This window comes from Macrobrachium nipponense, chromosome 37 (assembly GCF_015104395.2).
Source record: "Macrobrachium nipponense isolate FS-2020 chromosome 37, ASM1510439v2, whole genome shotgun sequence".
In the NCBI taxonomy this organism is placed as follows: Eukaryota; Metazoa; Arthropoda; class Malacostraca; order Decapoda; family Palaemonidae; genus Macrobrachium; species Macrobrachium nipponense.
In genome coordinates this window covers 40,670,663-40,691,978 of record NC_061097.1, presented here as the reverse complement: position 1 = coordinate 40,691,978, position 21,316 = coordinate 40,670,663, and the positions used below count along the sequence as shown (strand labels likewise).

At 36.9% G+C, this 21,316-nt stretch overlaps 1 long non-coding RNA gene across 2 annotated transcripts; it reads right to left on the bottom strand.

Annotated features, from left to right (window-relative positions):
- Positions 1-7,545: 7,545 nt before the first annotated feature.
- Positions 7,546-19,836, bottom strand: LOC135209184 (uncharacterized). 2 transcript variants are annotated; one of them, XR_010313309.1, is made up of 5 exons: positions 19,525-19,836; positions 18,441-18,614; positions 14,533-14,646; positions 13,977-14,166; positions 7,546-9,152 (listed from the first exon to the last, which is right to left on the bottom strand). It is a non-coding gene; the product is annotated as an uncharacterized LOC135209184 (long non-coding RNA). The 2 variants fall into 2 exon arrangements; XR_010313308.1 differs by having other exon boundaries at positions 18,445-18,614.
- Positions 19,837-21,316: the final 1,480 nt, after the last annotated feature.

The following is a 21,316-nucleotide window of genomic DNA, read 5'->3' as shown; positions in this document are numbered from 1 at the left end:
TAGATATTTTACTATATGTACATATATACACTGGATATTTTAGTATATGTACTATATACACCGGTTACATACAAAATCTACTGTATATTACATGGTAATGTCAATAATGTAAATTTGTTAATGTTTTAAATACATGTCTTACACAAATCTGGCCTATGCAGCCAATTTCTTATACGCACGTTATGTCATGTAACAGCTGCTAATTTTTTGTGAACCGGTAAAGATAAAAGTAAAAGGTGGCTGGCTGCCTTTTAGAGGGTTAGCAAGGATGAAAGTGAGAGCGGTATCTTTCCAATTAAGGAAAGCCTGTGAGGATGAAAGAAACAGGAATAAATCCTTGAATAGGGTCCAAAGTGGCAAGAAGGGAGGAATAGCAGTAAATCTTTCGTAACCAGTTTCGTAGGTGATACGAGAAATTTCTAGTTGGTTTCTTAATCTTTATACATTGGACTTAGTCGAAGCAGACATGTGTTGCTTAAGGAAAATATTGCATTATTACTAACAAGGAATTACTACGAGAATCTGAGATAGTGTGAGTCTAGAAAGGGATGCTTTTTTAACGATAGAAAAAAAAATCCTTTCCGTACACGTATACTGAAATGTTTAATAATGGCCACGAGAAAAATTTCTTGTTACTGCAAAATCTTTGGACTAAACATTTATGGACGTAATATAAAAAAAAACAGTGTCTTAGTTCTGAGCCCATAAAAGACTTCATAGTAAGTTTTAAGATTATACAATCATACTGACAAAAAATCCAAACATTAAAATTACAGAAGGAGGTCCTGACCGAGGTTAAGAGAGCAATGAATGACAAAATATCTTTTTAGACATTTTGTCTGAGTTTTAAGAGACCAGTGGAGATGATTATAGACTCAAGTCTAGGCTGAGTTTTAGGGGCTCAGAAATTATATAATCACTACAGGTAAGTCCTGGCTGAGTTTTAGAGATCCAGTAATTTTTGGGTGTGGTTTTAAAGGCCAGGGAAGCAGAACAGTAACTGAAGTCAATTCTGGCTGAATTTTAGAAGTTCTGGAAGAAGAAGTGTAATACGTAGCAGTATATTTTTCGTGAATTTTAGAGGGTTAGGCTGAAGTTGGAAAGGTCTTGTGAGTTTGAACTGCGAAATCCACCTGAAACTTATTCCCTTTTTACTGACAGTGGCGTAGGGTCTTCACTCCTCTCAAGAATGGACAAATATGATTATTCAATAATCAGTATATGAATTTAATCGCTCATCTGACTGTGTTTATATTTGGAATTTCTACGTGCCCTCATTTGCTCAGCCAGGCGATCCAGTTTTTGTTCTGCTGTGTTGTCGATTTCTTTTTTCAAAGAATATGCCATCGAATACTTTGTGTATGTTTTGTATCCTAGTTTTTACATAATTTTATTATCTGGAGCCATTTTGGGACCTGGTCTTTCCCTCAAGTGTTATATTACCTAAGAGAAAATTTTACATACTTGCATAAGTATCGTGTTTTAAACGAAACCCTTTAACTTAGGTATAATGTTCCAGTCTCCATGGCAGTCTTTGCTTTGTATCGATTCAACTCAATAGATGGCGCTATTGTCGTGAAAGTTTCGCTTCCTGATCCTTACCTACAGACCTTTGGGGACTCCTTGGGAAAATTATTTTTTCATAATGGCGGTCATAGCAGACGTAGGGGATGAAGCTGGACATTTTTCCCTTTCAATTCAAACTTCCAAGTGAAAGTCTATAATGACAATCTTGAATAGTGAATTAAGAACCTGGTGTTTCTTTGAACTTTAAGGTGAGTGATGTTATCTTTTAAAACTGCATGTTAATCGGAGCTTATGATGGGCATCATTACGAAAATAAGTTTATTCTGGAGGATTGAAAAAGGAAATTTATTGATTTTCGGAATCATCAACATGCCATGCATGCATACTACAAATGAAATTTTTAGTACATGAATAATAACTTTACAAGTGTCAAGGACCTATAGCCTAAGTGTGAATGTTGATTTCACGAAAGAAATGTGCAGTTAGGTGACAGATGAATCGACCAAAGAGAAGTGGAGTTTTAGTGCTCTAAATTTTAGAATAAGGAGTAAATAATTTTTTTTCGTGCTGGATGTAATGTGCGTTTCCGTAGTTATATTGTGGGCGTCCAGAAAATTTAAAATCGGCCGAGATACATGATTTTGTAGGTGGTTGATAAATTTTCCTTGAAGAAACTTTTTACATTACATAGTATTTAGTCCAATATAGCAGGTGAATGTGCAGGTTTTTTTTTTTTTTTTTTTTTTTTTTTTTTTTTTTTTTTTTTTTTTTTTTTTTTTTTTTTTTTTTGAAGAATAACTTGAATGGGACTGGTTCCTGAAAAAATTACTGCGAATACATAATTTTGGGTGGATCACTGAGTCATCACTATATAAACTTAATTGGGGTTTTGAGCTTTATTTCCTATGTTGAACATATAGTCCATAAACAAGTGGCGATTCCTTTAATCTTATATTTTACCCACTTGTGATGCATTCAAAATACAGAGCCACATCATCAAATGACACTAGAGAATATCTTGTTTGGAAGCAAGCATACTAGTCCACAGGGATAGGGCTGGCGGGTCCTTGCTCCCCTTACCTATTGACTCCTTGCTTACTGCCTATACCTCTTTATAGATGAGTCAGTTGATGTACTGCACTTTTATAGACAAAGCGAACAGGTTATTATAATTAAATGGGTTCAGTGACGCATGGCTTAATTACTGCTTAAATTTTAAGTAAATGCTCACCAGCTAACATTCACTCTATATTTAATTGGTGAAACAAAAATACAATTACAACTTTAAGCATACCATTCAAAAGATTGAAGTTTCGTCAACATAATGTGATATATCAAAGCCCCAGACGAACTAAAATAAGCATGTGACGCTCTTTGTAAAATGTTTTCAAGGCAGTTTTGAAATCCAATATGGCGGCAATTGTGAGGCTGGCCGGTCTAACCACAGACAATCCACCATCTTTCCTAGCCTTCCCAGCACTCATTTGAACAATGTTAGCATATATATGTGTAACGTTTATTGATCTTATTCAAGATTGCAGTTGTAATCAGCACAATAAAACTTTTTGTTGCCTATATTAGTGATAGTATGAAACTTTTTATTCCCTGGGTCATGGTTTGAACTGAATTAATTTTTACCTTGTAATCGGTGGGTTTATCCTTACTGCCATCACAACTGAAATTCCACAGTGCTTATTTGATTGTAATTATACACATTTTGGTCTTAATTCACTCCACATTGTACTTGAACGACGTTGCTGTTCCTGGTTCCTAAGTACCCACTCCGCAAACCGTTACGAGCAGCAGAGGACAACACTGATTATGGGTGCAAAGCAAGGAAAAATGACATCGTTGCCAGTCTAGTGGAGCGTCACACATACGCGGATGCATTTGCAAACTGTTTCCATGAATTCTAGTTGTCATAGTAATGCAATAATTATAAAATTGCTCTAATATGTATATATACTACAAATAGATACGCTAATTTTGCTTATTTCCCCGGTTTTGTGTAAGTCTCATACCCAGTTTGGAGGGTGAACACACACCGACTGACAACACTGATAAACAATTGAAGAACGCAAAACACCACAAATAATGCTGTAGTCCCCTTTGATACGTATGGTTAGAGGTCGGGTGTATGATTGTGATGAAAGTGCCCCAGTGTCTATGGGTGCAAGTGGTGTGCGGATTTAGCACAGGAAATGGTAAGTTTATTGACAGAAGCAACTCTACAAACATCGACATGGTGTCAATCTTCTAAATATTCAGAGTTGTAAGTAAAAATTTCGAAAGCGTTTTGGTGGTGTGGGCACTGCGTTGGCCACCCTTTTCATTACCCTCTGTTTAAATCTTAAAATGTGGCCTTAATTTCTAACTTTGGAGAAAATACTTACTTCGAAAGGAGAGTAGAGGTCTTTAGCTCCTTCTCTCACCAACAACTCGTGACTGATGACCATCTCTGGTGTCAGGACGCGGTAAAAGTACTTTTCGGAGGGTGGCCTAGCCGTGGTAGTCGGTGAGTTGGTCAGTCCGCGCGGTGTTTTACCCTAGTTTCAGTCTGTCCCAATGTAACGGTTCCAAAGGGTACCCTTAAGAGCAATTCTAAGACAAGGGCTCTTGATTATAGCTGATGTGCAGTGTTGGCTTTAGTAGGTTTGAAATTGGTCAAGAAGCAGTTTATTATTTTGTAGTTAGCTTTGTTTAATAGCTCCATAGACTATTCCTTTAGTATGTATGGATATGGGCTTAAAATAGAATTAGCTTTATTACAAACCAAGTTTGCATCAAAAGTGGACAGCAAACGTATCAATGTTACTGTCTGTCATAAACAGAGATGCTCTTATCTATAACCACATGGATTTGCCGCCTTTACACTATGCTGTCTTTGTTATAAGTAATGCTTTGGTCTCTGTTCTCTAAGTGCGAGTTTGGTGTAGTTGTTTTTATGGGTAATGTCTTGGTGTCTTAGTTTCCTGAGAGTAACTCTTTGGTGTCTTGGTTGTAGTTGTGGTGACCTATATTTGGCGTTGCCTTTGTTGCTTTGAGTAATTGCACTAACACTTGTTAAAATAAGTTATGCATCAGGGCCCGATGTATTTAACCTAGGTTCAACTCTTGTGTCGTGAGTTGTGCATGTCTCCTGGTTGCCGTGGCATATACACGTGTTACTGGTAATGCATGTTTGTCCTTGTTACAGTGGATTATGTATCGTTGTCTTGGTTGCCTTCTCATATTCTTTGGAAGCTTTGAATTTAGATTCAATGACTCCTGTGGGGTGGTTCCATATGAATAGGTTTTCATTCTCTTAAATAATAATCTCTGTTGCTGTGGATTATCACTTTTTTGCAGTGGATTATGCATATCTGTGCTATTTTTGCCGTGGGTCATGGAGGTTTACATCTGTTGTTGTTGGCTATGCATGGTAATCTTTGTTGCATTGGCTATGCATGGTTGTCTTCACCATGGGTCAAGCATGGCTTTCTTTGTGGCTGAGTAGTCATGGTTATAAATTAAGGTAATTAATGAATGTCCGCCAAGCTTATTGCCTGTTTTGATATTTTGTGTAATAGTCTTATAAAAAAAGCCGGGTTTACCAGTGCTCAGCAATATAGAAAATTCTTTTAGAAGTAACTTATAATAGTTTTATGATAAAATGCTGGTGGTCGGATTAAGTTACAGGAGTATATAAATCTCTATTCTCATTGTGATCTACCCATTCCACGTAGCAGTGCAGCAGTTCATGTCACTTTATGGTTAGATTATGTTCCCATCCCACATTTGAGGGTGGCTGAGTGTGACCTTTACAATTCTATTCTATTAGCTGGCTGTGGATGGGTTTCTGCCATTCCAAGTAAGATTTTCCCAGTTCTAATTTTCCTCACAGGATCGTGGCCGCCCAGGTTGCTTTTCCTAAAATAGGTATACCCCGTAGGGGTGTTGTGCCGTCAGTGCACCTCACGCAGTGCACTGTAGGCATTACTTAAGGTTCTTTGCAGCGTGCCTTCGGCCCCAGCTGCAACCACTTTCGTTCCTTTACTGTACATTTTTCATATTCTTTCTTTCCACCTTACTTTCTACCCTATCCTAACAGCTGTTTCATAGTGCAACTGCGAGGTTTTAAAACCTTCAACTGTCAATTTCTGTTTAAGCGCTGAATGACCTTATAGGTCCTAGTGCTTGGCCTTTGTTCAAAATATTCAGTTCAACAATAACTATAATAAATATATGTTGCGAAGTGGTTGGGTTTTCTTTGTTCACTGTGACAATTCAGTCAAATATAGCAAGACCTGTTTTCCTTTAGATATTTCAAATTTTTGTCAGGGTGAAATTATATTTTCGTAGATTCTGTTTTAAGGATACTGTTCGTGTTACCTTCCTTTCAGTAAATCATATTAATTCTCAATCTTTCCAGGCAAACAATGACCCTTATTTGATGAGTGCTTAGGAGTTTTCTTGTGGAGATTGATAGAATTCAGTGCCTCCAGTATAAAGAAAGTTGGTAAGTAAATATTTTGCCAAAGTATTTTATGTGATGAATGAATGCAAATGGCTGAGAAATTTGAATGTGAAAAGGGGCCATATGAGATAGCAGCTTATGCTTTAAAATTGGTGAACCGTGGACAGGAAATTGACGAAGTTAATGAATTTAAAACTGTCAATGTACGTAGGTAAATATAGACAGAATGCAGTTTTGTTTTGGGCTATGTACGTCATGCACTGCGTATCAGTAATGATGTATGCTAAAGTATCTAATTTTATCATGACCTGTCTTCCCGCCGATCTTTGGAGTATATGGTTCTTACTGGTATAACTTGCACTAAAACTTTATACCAAAATTGTTTGGTTTACGAATTGCTAGGGCTTCTGATAATCATTAAAGACAGACGTACCTGTATCAGTGACTCAGACTGATTTGACCAAATTTTAGTAACTGATATTTCAGTTGTTTTAATTGCTAGTGAACTGCAGTAATAAAAATAATTATTTAGCTAAATCACTGTTTTTTTGTACTGTTACTGACATTTATCAATTTCCATAGTAATGTATTTTTATTGGCAATATTGAATATACACAGGTTAACAAGTAATGAAAATTCACCTTTGATTTTATGTATGTTGCCGTACTTCATATACTAAGGATATTAATGTTAGATGTATATTTGGTTTTGTTGTTCAGATATGACAGGAAAAGTAAACAAACACTCTTTGCTCTCTTGTAAATTTAGCTTTGCCCTTGTGATAGTAGATATTTGCAACGAAGTTGCTCTTATCGGCTTTTGATAAATTTTCATGGGGTTTCTTTTGTTAAACAACTTATGCTTTGATAGAACGGTTTTCTTATGCTGCTTTTAAAATAAGAGAATTTTCTTCCGGGTGGACTAAATCATTCTAGTTTGAAAGTGCGAACTCTTAAGAAAATTATGTCAGTAATGGGCCTTCATTCTCTCCGAATTTCTTATTCCCTTTAGTCTTTAAAATTTTAGTCTAGGTGGGCATAGATATTAAAACAGAGAATTAATCGCTGCTGTAATAACATGGTCACCCATATGTAACGTTCTCTTTTCCGTAGTTTAAAGAAAACTGTAATGACTGTAATGGGTAACTATAATAAAGTGAAAACCTCGACGATGTTGACGACGATTATTAACTAATAATTAAGGGTACAGATCCTAAAGAAAAATGTAATGGGTTACTATAACAAGTGAAAAATTGTTGTTTGGGGTATTAAATTTTGTAACTTTGTTTACTCAAGAGCAAAATTTTGTTTAGTTAGGCTGACCTTATGAAAGCACGTGCTCCCGCGTCTGGAATAACTCAAATATGAAACTTAAGATTTCTAATCTTTATTATATGATACCCCATTTGACTTTTAGAAATGTGAAACCCCGCATCAAAGTATTTACCTGTAAAATATGACTAGTTTTGTCATTCACAATATGCATTTTTTTTTAGTTTGCACAATTAAAAAACATTGGCTACCTACCTATCGGGGTTTCCAGTTTAGTTCAGTCCAGTGGTGTTGGGTTTGCAATGACACAACGTCCTGGAGACTGGACTTTATTACAGGATACTCGGGAGCCAACTAACTCGCAACAGCGTATACAGAATTGCCAATAACGGATGCATGCTCGGCAGCGCATGGCCGAAGAACATATCGTACAAGTGGGAAGTATCGAAGTCCTTATTGCATGCACTTATTGCACATACAACGTGTGCAAATGTCAACCCGCACCTATACGGTACACGTTTGTAAACATTGCACACTGTTCACGTTTTTATCACATAAGCAAACAGGTTTACACACTATTCACATATACTTGTACATTATTAACTCCTAAGTACGCACACATGCATACTTGTTGTCTATACATATGCATTTTAGGTAGCCATTTTATAAGGTAACTACATAATGTAAGCTTGCACAAATCATACACGACTGGGCGTTTACATACAAAGTTCTTGTCTCTTCCTAGAATTTGCCAATATTGGAAAGGTTATCTATAATTCCCACTTCTTATGTGACAGCGGATTACATTCTTGGAACATGGGTACAATCAAGAGCATGCTGTACTGGAAAGCAAAGGGTCATAAGGAATGCAAATCGCCAACATTTGAAAAAAGTGAATTTTGATTCCTCATGCTTGAGGTGTAATACATACCGTGCATTAGTTACATAAATTTAGTGAATTTATATTTCAATGGGCCATTCTTAATACTATGTGGAGTTATTTGAATCGTTATGCCTTAATTCAAGAAACGTACCCATGTTATTTTGATTCTTCATGCTTGAGGCGTAATACATACTTGCATTAGTTTGGTTATGTTAAATTTCATCTATACTTTATTTATTCATGTTATTTGAGGTTTAAAACATTTTTCCAGCAAAATTTTACTTGGGAAAGTCTTTATTTTGATCATTACCAACCTTCCTTGGTTAGCTCAGCTAATGGGATGATTTGGAAGCAGTAACTGTAGAATCCTAGTGCTCTTGAGTTTATTAAATTTGCTCTTCAAATCTTTTGATGACCCGGTCCTACTGCCTTGCTGTCTTTTCAATTTTTGAAATTAATTTTTCAGGCATCCTGACTCCAATGGTAGGACCAGAGCCTTTGGTAAATAAAAGTTGTCATATCCAGCCACCTCATTTGCACCAGACCCCTCTGTTGGGAGAATTGCTCCAGATTGGCCCTCCGCCTGACCAGAGCCCTTTGTAGAAAAAGTGAACGGATTCCAGGCTAGGATGGTATAAAAAAGCATACCTGCAGATCATGTTACCTTGATCACATAACGAGGTAGCAACAAAGAGGCAGAGCCAAGGTGAAATCTAAATTTTTTTAAGTCAATAGCAAAAGTAGCATTTGACATTAAGGAGAAACAGAATATATTTACACGTGTTCTCACACCTGAATAAGGGTTAATTTTATTAACCAAATAGTTAGATATGTCTAATGGTTGGAAAGTTTCTGGTGCCTGACATACATTAGTAATTAAAGTACTAACAATAATTAAGGACCTTCTGAAAAAGGCACAAAAGTGGCTTTAATCTGGAGTGCTGGATCTCTCTTCTTGGTGCATTAAGCAGATTTGTTTGGTTTTGAAGCTGTTGCACCGAGGGTGCAATCATATCTGAAAATAAATTGGAAGGAGATTAAAATAATGCAATGATATAGGGGCCTATACATAATTAATTACAGCAATTATGGAAACAAATATGCGGGGGGATAAGTACTAGAATCCAAGAACACAGAAGGGCAGTACAGCAGCTTAACTCGTAGGGGAGTGCTATAGCTAGAGATTATTGGGAAAAGGATCATGGGATGGATTTTAAAAACAATGGGCTTATATAGAAAAGCAATATCAGTCAGAGTAGTGGAAGGAGCACTCATCAGAGATTCAAGTGTTAGAAGGAAACAAAGGTTTCACCTCTGTAGATCCCTTAAGCCGAGCTTTAATATTAAAAGAAGCTAAGAGTGACCCTCCTGACCTGGAGACTTAGTTTTCTGTCCAACAATGACCATTCACTTACCATAAGGGTTAATACCACTAACCACCAGATAAGGATATCGGGAAAACGGGAAGGGATTAACACTTCTCAAGAGAATGGAAACCAGGACAGCCATCATATAAAGGACAGCTCTATAAGTAGTTCCAGAAGGCTGCAGGGTCTTGACCCAGCCTGACCACGTACACATTTCTTGAGAGGACTACAGACGCCTAAGTAAAATACTATGTAAATACTCAGTTCTGAGTATCCTTCATACAGCAGTAAATGGTCAGCTCAAAGGTCATAATTTGAGGGACCTGGATTCTTTAAGTAAATTCCTCTAGGCGTTACATCTGCCAGAAGACACATCAAATGCTGCCCTGTACGCATTGCTTGGAGGAGGAGGAATGGGTGTCTTCAACTTCAAGAAAACTATACCAGTTGAAGTCAAGAGGAAAATGGACAGGTTAAGGAAATCGTATGACCCTCTAGATGCCAAGATAGCAGAGAGGAAACATCAACAATGTCCAGAGGATATATCAAATAAGATAATGCAAAATCATTGGAAAGAGTCGCTCTACAACTCGGTAGATGAAAGTGGACTGAAGGAGGCTGCTAAGGCTCAGAAGCAAATTGGACTGACACGGAAACTGCTTTGGTGTCTGGCGCGTGATTTTGCAATCTCATCAAGCGGAAGACTGGGGTACTGGTGACTTCAGCAAGGAGTGCTCGAGGAAGAGACTTGGAGGAAGCTGTGATCTTGGCTGTGCTAGCCAAGGTATGCTTCGCTATTTCTCCAAAACTGCCCACAGGTGCAGCCATGGCAAATAAAGCACCACAATAACATTATGCATTGGCTTGCTGGAAGGATTGAAGAGCAGGGCCACCAGGTCCTGAAGGAATCCCATATCTCGACCTCACAAGGGTTGCGCAAACCGGACAGTGTCTCATGGAAGAACGCCAACAATGTCCAGGACCTTCAAATATGCAGATATAGAGATATAGTAACACTGCCACTTTAGAAGAACAGGACCGCACGAAGGTACATAAGTATAATACTATCAATGTTAGACGGGAGGTGATTGAACTCTCAGGATGCTCTGCAGAGGTTGCTGCAGTCAGTCAATTGGAGGGGTGTGCCCTCTAAGCAAACAGTGTGGACGTTTTAAGAAGTTAGGCCTGAAGAACAGCAATATATCCCTGCTAATATTGAAGGCACTCTCCATATATGCAAATTATATGGAGATGGCAGGAGGAGGCGACATCATGTGGATGGGAGTGAGACCACCAGCCAAGTAAACGTTCCTCCTGGGTTTCACCCGTTGAGTGGAGATTGTGCTGGCACAAGAAGCAAGCTAGTTGACACCCGGATGCTTCCTGTAATTGTATTTGTAAATAGTTTTAAATGTATAACCAAAGGCAATTGATGCTAACTGTGTGTTGGTATAGATCTTTATTGTATGTAGGGTAGTTAAATTAACAAACAAAAAAAAATTAAGAATTACCAACACTACACTAGGCAACAAAGGAAGGGAAAAAGATTAGCTTTAAAAGTTAGGAATTACCATCACAAGGCAACAAAGGAATGTAGAGAAGATCACTATACCTATTAAAGTCACGAATCAAAAAATTTCCATCATGGAAGAAAATCACTCTCGAGGGAGTTAGGTGGGCGAAGTTATGAAAAAAATTGGGCACAGCTCAGTGCCCAGGCCTGATGGGGTATGGCCAGACTATTTTAAGAGTAGCTGAGAATATTAAGGTTGCCCAATTCAACAATATCATCTTGGAGGAGAATATCGTTATAGACATGGCAGCAGCAATGGGGTGAACAACTCTAATCCCCAAATCAGACAACCTTACTGATCCGAGTGACTACCGTCCCATCACAGTCACCTCGGTGGTAACTCGGGGACTCCACAAGAATTTGGCAAAAAGGCTGGCGGAGCAAATCCCTACCTTGCCAAGACAAAAGGGGTTTAAGGCTGAGGAGGGAGTCGGCAAGTTCGGGGCTAACTTGCCAATCTTGAAAAAATGTCGAAGAGTTAAAGAAGAACCCAAGTAGTCTCTATTTGGGTTTCATTGATTTTAAAAAGGCCTTCGACTTGGTAAATCATGAAGCCATCCTGAAAGTACTCGGACCACCAGCTAGACGACTCTTCGACCAACTATTTAGCCAAATACTACTCAAAATTAAGGACAAAAATCCTCTCATCCAAGGTGAGGGTGACTAAAAGGTGTGATGCAGAGAGACCCAATGTCCCCCATCATCTTCAACATCGCCCTAGAAGCAGCTATAGACTAACTGCCAGTCGAAGTTAGGGCTAGACTAGAGGAAGTATTTATTAGGTACTTGGCCTTCGCTGACGACAATGTGGTAGTGGTGACTAAGAAGAGTCGGTTTGTCAGCTGCAATCGAATCTTTATTGAATGAAGCAGTAAGCCTGGAACTTGAGCCAGGCATACAGAAGTTTGCCACCCTCGGTGTCGTTGATGATAGGACAAGAAAGACGTGGTACCAAGACACGAAGATTCCCACAATTGGGACAGGTGAGGTGTACAACTACCTCGGGATGGAAGAAGGGGCAGACACCAGAACCAATGGAAGAAGAGCAATTAGAAAGATTTGGAATAGGTTGTGTAATTTACACAGCCCCCCTTAAGTCCCAACTAAAGTTGTGGGCATAAAGTGGGTGGCTATCCTGAGGATATTGCACATAGCAGTAAATGGTCATCTCAAAGGCCATCATTTGAAAGACCTAGACGCCAAACTGAGAAAATTCCTCAAAAAGGCATTACATCTGCCTAAAGACACCCCAAATGCTGCCCTGTACACCTCACTTAGACAGAAGAATGGGGGTCTATTTTAATTTTAAAAAGATATCAGTAGAAATAAAAAAGATGGACAGATTGAGAGAATCGTATGACCCAGTAGTTGCCAGAATAGCAAGAGGGTAAACATCAGAACTTCCAGAAGATATGCCAAAGAAGAGAGTACAATATCGATGGAAAGAGGAACTGTATAATACAGTAGATGGAAGTGGATCAATGCGGGGACTGCTTTGATGCCTGGCGGGTGATTTTATAATCTTGTAAAACTGAGGATGGGAATACTGGTGACTCCAGCAAGAAGCACATGTGGAAGAGATGTGGGAAGAAGCTGTGATCTGGGCCGAGCTAGTCAAGCTATGCTACACCATATTCTTCACTGTCCACAGGTGCAGCCTTAGCAAATAGAGGCATGATAACATCCTGCACTGGCTAGCTGGGAGGCTCGAAGACAAGGCCACCACGTCCTAAAAGCACCCCATATCTAGACTGTGCAAGGGCTATGCAAACCCAACATTGTCCTATGGAATAACAGTAGCTATGTCCTGGACCTCTAAATATGCGGAGATAGTAATGTTGCCACCCTTAAAGATCAGGACCACAGGAAGATATGGAAGTACAATACCCCAGAAGTGAAGTGGAAAGTAATAGACCTCTCAGGGCGCTCCCCAGAGGTTTCTGCAGTCCCAGTTAACTGGAGAGGGGTGCCCTTGAAAGGAACAGTGTGGACACAAAGAAATTGGGCCTTAAAAAAAACCATGTACCCCTGCCGATTCTGAAGGCGATGGAAGAAGCCCCTCCATACTTGCAAATTATATGGGTATGGCAGGAGGCGACATAAACTAGTGGATGGGCCGAGATCCGACCGGCCGAATACATTCCTCCAGGGTTCACCCCGTTGAGTGGAAATCATGCCGGGACAGGAGGCAAGCTACTGAACACCCAGATGCTCCCTGTAAATATTAAAAATAGATTGTAAATAGCTTTTAGGGTATAGAACAAATGAGGTCAATGCTAACCTAAAAAGGATTAGCTTTAAAGGTAGGAATTACCAACACTAGACAACAAAGGAAGGGAAAAGGATTATCTTTTAAAGGTAGGAATTACTAGCACTAGACAACAAAGCCGTTGGTCCCGTTGCTGAATAACCACTGGTTCCATGAAACTTAAAAACGCCATTCAAACAAACTTAGTTTGTACAAGTACTGCACAAATTACACATGGAAATATGTCAAAGGATATTAATGCAGCTGGAAGTAGTTATCACTCTCCTCTCATCTGAAGGCTATGAGTTGGAAGGGTGTGGGGAGTGTTCCAAAATTTCAGTTCCTTGTTACTTTGATATTTGTTACTCAAAAAGATTACATTACCTACAAGAAAAGTTTTTTTTTTTTACGTGAAACATGTACATAAAACTTTGATGCAATGTCTCCTTACGTTAAAATGGAAAAAAAAATACAATTTAAAAAGTTTGCATTAAGAAATTCACTAGTTTTTACACTTAAATTTGGGAAATATGATGGGATGAATTAAGATGGGATTAATAAAAAAAATGGAAAATGGTTTTGTTGTTCACACCCAAATTATAAAAGTTCAAAATACAGTTTCCTACGTTTAAGGCTTAATCCTTTACGTACCTTTCTATTGGGAGTTTCATTTCCTGGGCAAGGGTTCACACACAATTCACAGGTTAAAGTTCCTAAAACCCTGAGTCTTGTCTTGTCTTGTATTCATAGATCCTCTTATCACTGATTATCCAGAACAAAGTTTAAGTAACTTAGAGATGGTAGCTTTGTCAGTTGTCTTGTCGAGTTAGTCTTGAGAGTTCTGCAATTCAGTATTTCCTGTATTCAATCTCACTTAACCAGAGGACTGCGAAGCTTCTTCCCAGCAAGGAAAAAGGAATCTTAAGGCCCCGTCCACACGGTCGAGCTTTGCTCGACGAACTTTGTTCGATGTGACGTCAGAAGCGGAGAAAATGCGGTAAAGTTCTGACTTTTCCCGCAGTTTCTCCGCTTCTGACGTCACATCGGACAAAGTTCGTCGACCAAGCTCGACCGTGTGGATGGGGCCTTAGGACCATAATATTGTAGTGGCATTTTTTGGTTAGCTTTGCAGAGACATTATCATTCTATTTAAATCTGTCGGTTTACTAAGTGTTTATGGCGAAAAATAAATTTTTTTTTAATATACCTTAACAGAGCAATGTTTAAAATCGCTTGTTCCTTTGTCTCAAGATACTTGGATGCTTGTGTGTGCTTGTTATGAAGGAATCCAGAAGCTTGACTTGACTCAGCGAGTTCATACCTACAGCAAAGGAACAGAACAGTGACATCAGTTACATTAATTTTTCATAGCAAGATAAGGCATAATTTATCAAAGATCATTTTGCCTACAGGTGCGTTCACACGATCGAACAATGTCCACGGACAAAAATTGTTACCGTATCATAGGCGAAGCAGGATGACGTCATAAGCGTTGAAACGATGGAAGTAGATCTGGCAACAAACAATGATACCAGATGAGGTTGTATACACTGTTTTTACTCTGCTCACAAGGCAAAGACCGGCAGACAATTGTTAATTGGTAATAATGTTTGTCCGTTGGACATTGTTCGACCGTGTGAACGCACTTTTAGTCAACCATTAGTACAGCATGAAGACTACACAGTATATTACAGATTAGCTTCCCAGGTACAGTACACTGTGGTTTACATTTTTATTTTCTTATCTTTGCTGAAAGAAGGATGATTAACTCAAAGAAATAATCAATTCACTTATGAACATCTGTAATGAAAACTTAATATTCAAGCACTTTCTCATTTATAAGACTTAAGATTACTACCATTAAATCTGTATGCTTTAAAATCCAGGCATTCTTAACTACCCAAATAAAAATTTACTCATAACACCGTTATAAATTCTTCATCAAAATCCAAGTCATTATTCACTTTAAAAAGCAATTTTATATAACCAACTCGCCTAGTAACTACGTGGCTGCAAGTTTCTAACTTATAGCTATGCAGTTACTTGGTAAGTATATATAAAATTTTATTATAAAAATGTCATTTTTATATAAGTAACTTAACCAATTACTAACTACATAGCTGTAAGTTAAAAACTTATAGCCATCTAGTTACTTAGTAAGTACGTATAGGCTACATATATATAACTTTTTCAATGTCATTTTTGTCATCCCTTATCTGCCACCCGTTGACTTTAATATACTCCAGTACCGTCTTCTAACACTGATAATTGTACTACAGGCACAACAAATCTAAGCAGGCATATTCATAAACTTTGCTTCAAATATTTAATACCCAGATGCTAACAGTTTATTATTTTCCTGAAGAGAATTAATCTGAATTAAATTTGGTTTTGTAATATGTTAGTACTTCTAGATTGACAAGATGAACTTTGCAACGTCACCTAATGAAAATTTAGTGTTATCAATTACATCATGCTTCTCAAGAAAATTAATCTCGGATTAATTTGGGTTTTTATTTTTCATAAACTCGTCTACAGAATAAACAGGGAACCTTTCAACTTCATCATACACCATGAAGTTAAACCCAATTTATTATTAAACCACGTAATGTATAACAGAGTACTGGTTACATGACGTAAAAATAGTATACAAACATTTAAATACAAGAATTACACTAACTTTAATGCCTATTTTATTTAATATGATTAATACAAATTATTTAATAAACTTTGGATTTTCATTGTTGCAAAGTTAATATTAAAGTTTAAATGTTCAAGGAACTTGGTAATTAATTACCAAGTATTTTTGTGGATACTATCTGATCATTAAAGTATTTTCCTCTAATTATCAAAAAGTATGTTATACTTTCAAATTCTTGTAATACCACAAATCACTATAAATTCAATTCTCTATAAATCACTTCATCAAATCATTTAAATTAGAATTTTACAAAGTCGATTTCTTTGAATTTCCAATAAAAATTATTCGAACTTGTTCGTTTGATTTTACAGCAAGTTTTTTATAGGAAAATTGACTATAAAATCCCAGAACAAAGTACCTAATGGTAATTATTGCTCTACTATGAGATTCAGGGTCTCTGTAACACGGTTTTTTGGACTTTGCTCCTTGTCAAAGCATCGGATGTAGCTGAAAGTTGACATATGTATATTTTACAACCCCACACAAATTTTTTCAGCATTATCAATAACCTAAACCCGATAGTTTTGATTTTTATAGAGTAAAAATGAACTAGCCGACGCCATGGCCAATGATTACGAGCCAAGAGTCGAAAAACATTCATTACGTAAGCAAGGTAAACAAACACATTTTGACTAAATGTTGCCCCGCCCATCCACCAGACTGAAATGCCATCGGCTCTGAAACCCAAAGACTTTATGAATGGCGGAACGATACATAGATCAGTGCTAGCGTAGTAATATTACTGTAGCAGTAGTGCCGCAACAGTATAGCAGTAATATACATGAATTAAACGTTTAGACCAACTGCTGGGATCCTTGAGGATCATTTAGCACTTCTTACAACTACTCGAGAAATTAGTTTTTATAGCCAGAAGTTAAATTTTCTAATCCAACAATGCCCATGGTAGCCTTCAGTGTTATCCTGAATTATAACGAGGCGAAAGTGGGTGGAGCCTCATGAAGTCACCATTCTGACGATAATTATTGGTGAAGGTTTAAAGCCAGTATACGGTACCTGCTATTTTTTTTTTTTTTTTCAGTAAATAGGTAAATAGCCAATAAATAAAAATTGCTTGACATTTGATATAGCAGTTATCAAATCAAGCTTGTCTACTATGTTTTTGGTAATTACCAACTATTCCCTACATCTTGTCAATCTGATTGTGACCTATAAAGAAGACTGTAATTTCTTAGGAAACTTATTTTGGGAGTTAGACTAATAATCGAATTGTTTTTGTATTTATTAACATATTTTGTTGGTTTGTTCATTATGACAATTATCAGTGGGGAGGTTCCAGAGTTCATAAAGGTGTACTGCTTTGCTTGTATTTAAATTTGTATGTCATTGTTGCCAGAGGTTTAGCCTTCGTTACGTATAGCCAATCATCCATCGAGAAAGAGGGAAGAAATGATATCATAAGTTACGTAACGAGTGCGTTCGAAACCTTTTCTCTGAGTAAGTTGGCCCGTCTTCAAAAAAGGTCACTTTTACATTATAAGTACCAAATTTATTCAACCTACGTAGTGCAGAATACACTCAAAATTTATGTGTTGATATAATATGTATTCTGAATAAGAGTTATATTTATGAAATGCATAGATAAAAAGTTATTGCGAAAAAACCGTGTTACAGAGGCCCTGAATCTCATAGTAGGTATTTTGTTTCGCTATGTAGAACTTCCAACAAATTCTCTGACAACAGCTGAATATGCTTACATATTAAAGCAATACTACATCTACAAAGTGATTTAATGTTTTAACTTGCCAAACAAATAATCGGGTAGATGACGTTCGAAACTTAGTTTAAAAATTACCATAATGTATTTTTGATGTGTATTCAGATACTTTTATATCTTCCAAAAATGATAATTTTAAACACAATTCTAAAAGTTATCAATGTTGTGTATGTTGCTTACAAACTCCAATGAATTTCCATACTGATAATGTACTTGAAAATTGAGATTTATTTTTTAGATATTTGTTGCCTACTAATATATTTTATAATTTTTCCTTTATTAATCATAAAAGTCATTCCACGAAAAAGCACAACACTCACCAGTTAGCATTCCCACTACCATCAAGGTTTCAAATCATTAAATTAGAAAAGTTTTTTTTATGGTGGGTGGGTGGGTACATCTTATCCAGTTCTTTTTGCGAAGTTTCATTATGGTTATTTTTTTTTCGTTTAAATAAATAATCAAGTTTGCCTAGTATTTTCCATTAACCTCCGAGTGTTTTTCTCTGTTACTGTGGTGATGCCCCTAGGTCTTAAATCATTCTTTGTGACACTGATTTTTAAAATGAAAAAGAACCTCTGTTGCCACTCAAACCTTGAATATTTGTGAGATATACATGACTGTCTGTACTAATATATGCTTAAGGGCGTTAAAATTCTCTTACAGCATAAATATTCACCTACAGTAAACCACAGCAGTAATAATGATGCAGATTTCGTCCCCGTTCATTCAATAACCAGATGTGCTTTGCAATATAAACTGGTTGCAAGTTCTTCAGAATAAGCAGCTCTCAAGTGAATATTTTGAGGGGGGCCATGCATCCTAGGAGTTACTGCCATTTGTATCATGTAACCTGTAAAAATAGTTAAAAGGTCAATGCTACATTGGGTAACTGAATTTTACTTGTATTTAAAACCGGTATAAGACTGAAGTGTTAAAATACCTTCCTGTTAAGACTACCAAAACATATTAGCAGTCTATACCTCATTGTCGTCAGGAGCCCAAGTCGAAACTTATGATTTTATCTCATTACTCCATATCGTGACAAATTTACTGTATAATCACAAAATGTTAAAAAAATTACTACTGTTCATAGCTCTAACCAAAGAATATAAATGAATTACAGTATCCATTATACAAGGAATCTCCATAGTCTGATTTTAAACTGCCACTTCCATTTGTCAAAAAAATCCAAACTCCCTTAACACTGGTATTGTACTTCAGCCAAGAACAGCTAATAAAACCTGCCTAGTTGCAGAATCTATCCTACAGCTTTTTCCATTTGACTATATACATATCTGTACTACTTTGTATTCTTTTGCATTTATAAATACACCGTGCCTAGCCATCCAAGTAAACCTCTAATGCTCGAAAACAAGTGGTGAAATAAGTCTTTAAAATTTAGTGAAGCAAGACCGCAACAAAACTGTATTGTAGGAACATATCAAGTGCGAACGCCTGTATATAAATTAGTGCAGTAATTTTTTTCAAATGGCTCCATGGACTGTCTTTCATATTCTCTAGTAGTACTACTTGCAAAACGTTAAAGATATTTAATATTTTTCCTATGTATCTGGGCTTTTAAAAGTCCAAATTCCCAAATTTTCTGGATACTGTACTGACCACAGCAAATGGTTAAAGTTTAAAAGATTCCTTCAATGGTCCTAAGTCCAAATGTTTAATGTCTCTACTGTAATAACTGACACGAGTTTTAAATGGAAACTTCCATAACATTTTACAACATCGTGAGTTACTGGGCCCACCTGGATTAAATTTCTTGAAGAACAGCCAACTCACTCTTGATCACAAATGCTGTGGGTCCTATTCCTGGCATCAAGCTTAGTTCCACTACTCTCCAGCCACACCATTTTTGACCTTACAAAAATGGTTGAAGATAATTCTCTAATCCTGCAAAAATCAAATGGACATAAGGAAATTGAGTTTTGTAACCCAAATTAGACTAGGCAAAATACAAAGCTGTTGTACATTTCACAAATTATTCAAATGCATTCCTATAGAACAGAAACTAACCGTTCTACCCATACCCATCTTCAAGTGAAGGCCTGACAGGGAACAACATATGAAGCAAAGGTAAAAGGCTGAATGACTGTCTGCATCTGATAATTAAAAGCAATAATACCTCTAGCATGACAGTCTGACACTAATAGCAGTATTTACTTTGTTGATTAAATCAGCGACAATGATGCTAATGACTGTCATTAAAACCAGTTAGCGTACTACTTGCAGCAACATGATGCTAATGACTGACATTAAAACTAATTGTAGCGTACTGCTTGCATTTAAGTCAGAGTAGAAATATTCATAAGAAAACGACAGTAAGACTATATGATGTTAATATTACTAATAATAATCATGTTTCAGTTGTAAAAATGCAGTAATAAAACTGACAGTACTACATTACAGTCAGCATCATCGATAGTTAAGTTTCAGACTCATTCTGTGGAGTCCCATCCACCTGAAGAGGAAGATTTGGTGGAAAATTTAGTTTTACTGGACTTCAACCTCATACCTCACCAACTACACCATTCATTAATCCGGTCTGCAAATTCCCGAGATGTATACTAGTACTGTACCAACCCGAAAGGGAAACAGTGAAAAGGTCTGAAAGGTGTAGCAGGAGGCAAAACTCGCAGTTGCGCTATGAAACAATTGTTAGGAGAGGGTGGAAATGATGACGGAAGAAAGAGAATATGGACGGAGGTGCAGTAAAAGGAACGAAAGGGGTTGCAGCTAGGGGCCAAAGGGAGTCTACAAAAATCCACTGATGGCACTACCCTCCTACAGGGAATCTTGAATTTGTTTTTTTAATCCGTGTGTCTAAACACACCATTTAAACATTTGCCTATTGAAATTGACAATTATTACGGCAGGACAGAATACTTAGTCAGAAACCGAACACATTCACAATCGGAATGAGAGACTAGATAAGAGGAAATGACTTACTACCAGAATAGTAGAATTGTTGATTAACCGATTTACTAGCTTTACATAAACTAAAATTGAGACCAGAAGCAGCAAAATTCATACATGGGAGATTTATATGATTATCTGAAGTCAAGTAAATTATGTAACGTATATATATGATAACCGTGAGGAAAATCAACTCTTGATAAACAAAATTTACTGAGAGAATGATAACGTAACTGTTTTCGTTGTGTGTTTAATGGCGTTTGCAACAGAATCAATATTATTGTCGTTTTATTATAAAGTCAAAATTACTAAAGATGCAAACCGCTGTTTGAAAAAGAAAACATTAATATTGAAAACTGGGATAAACTTTTAATATATTACAACAAATATAATTATTTTTCTGCAAAGCAGCCATTTTCTATAGTAATCCGCACACATTCCTATTCTGATATTTGCGACAGGATCAAAGAAACTGACGTCAATTCTTTATGTATACTAATTTAAAGGTAATATAAGTAATAAGTGATTATTATTCATTCTTCTGTTAGAATCACAAGCTCATTTTAGGTCTGACTGCACATTGCAAGGAGCAACAGAGACCTGAATCAAAATTTTATGTTAATT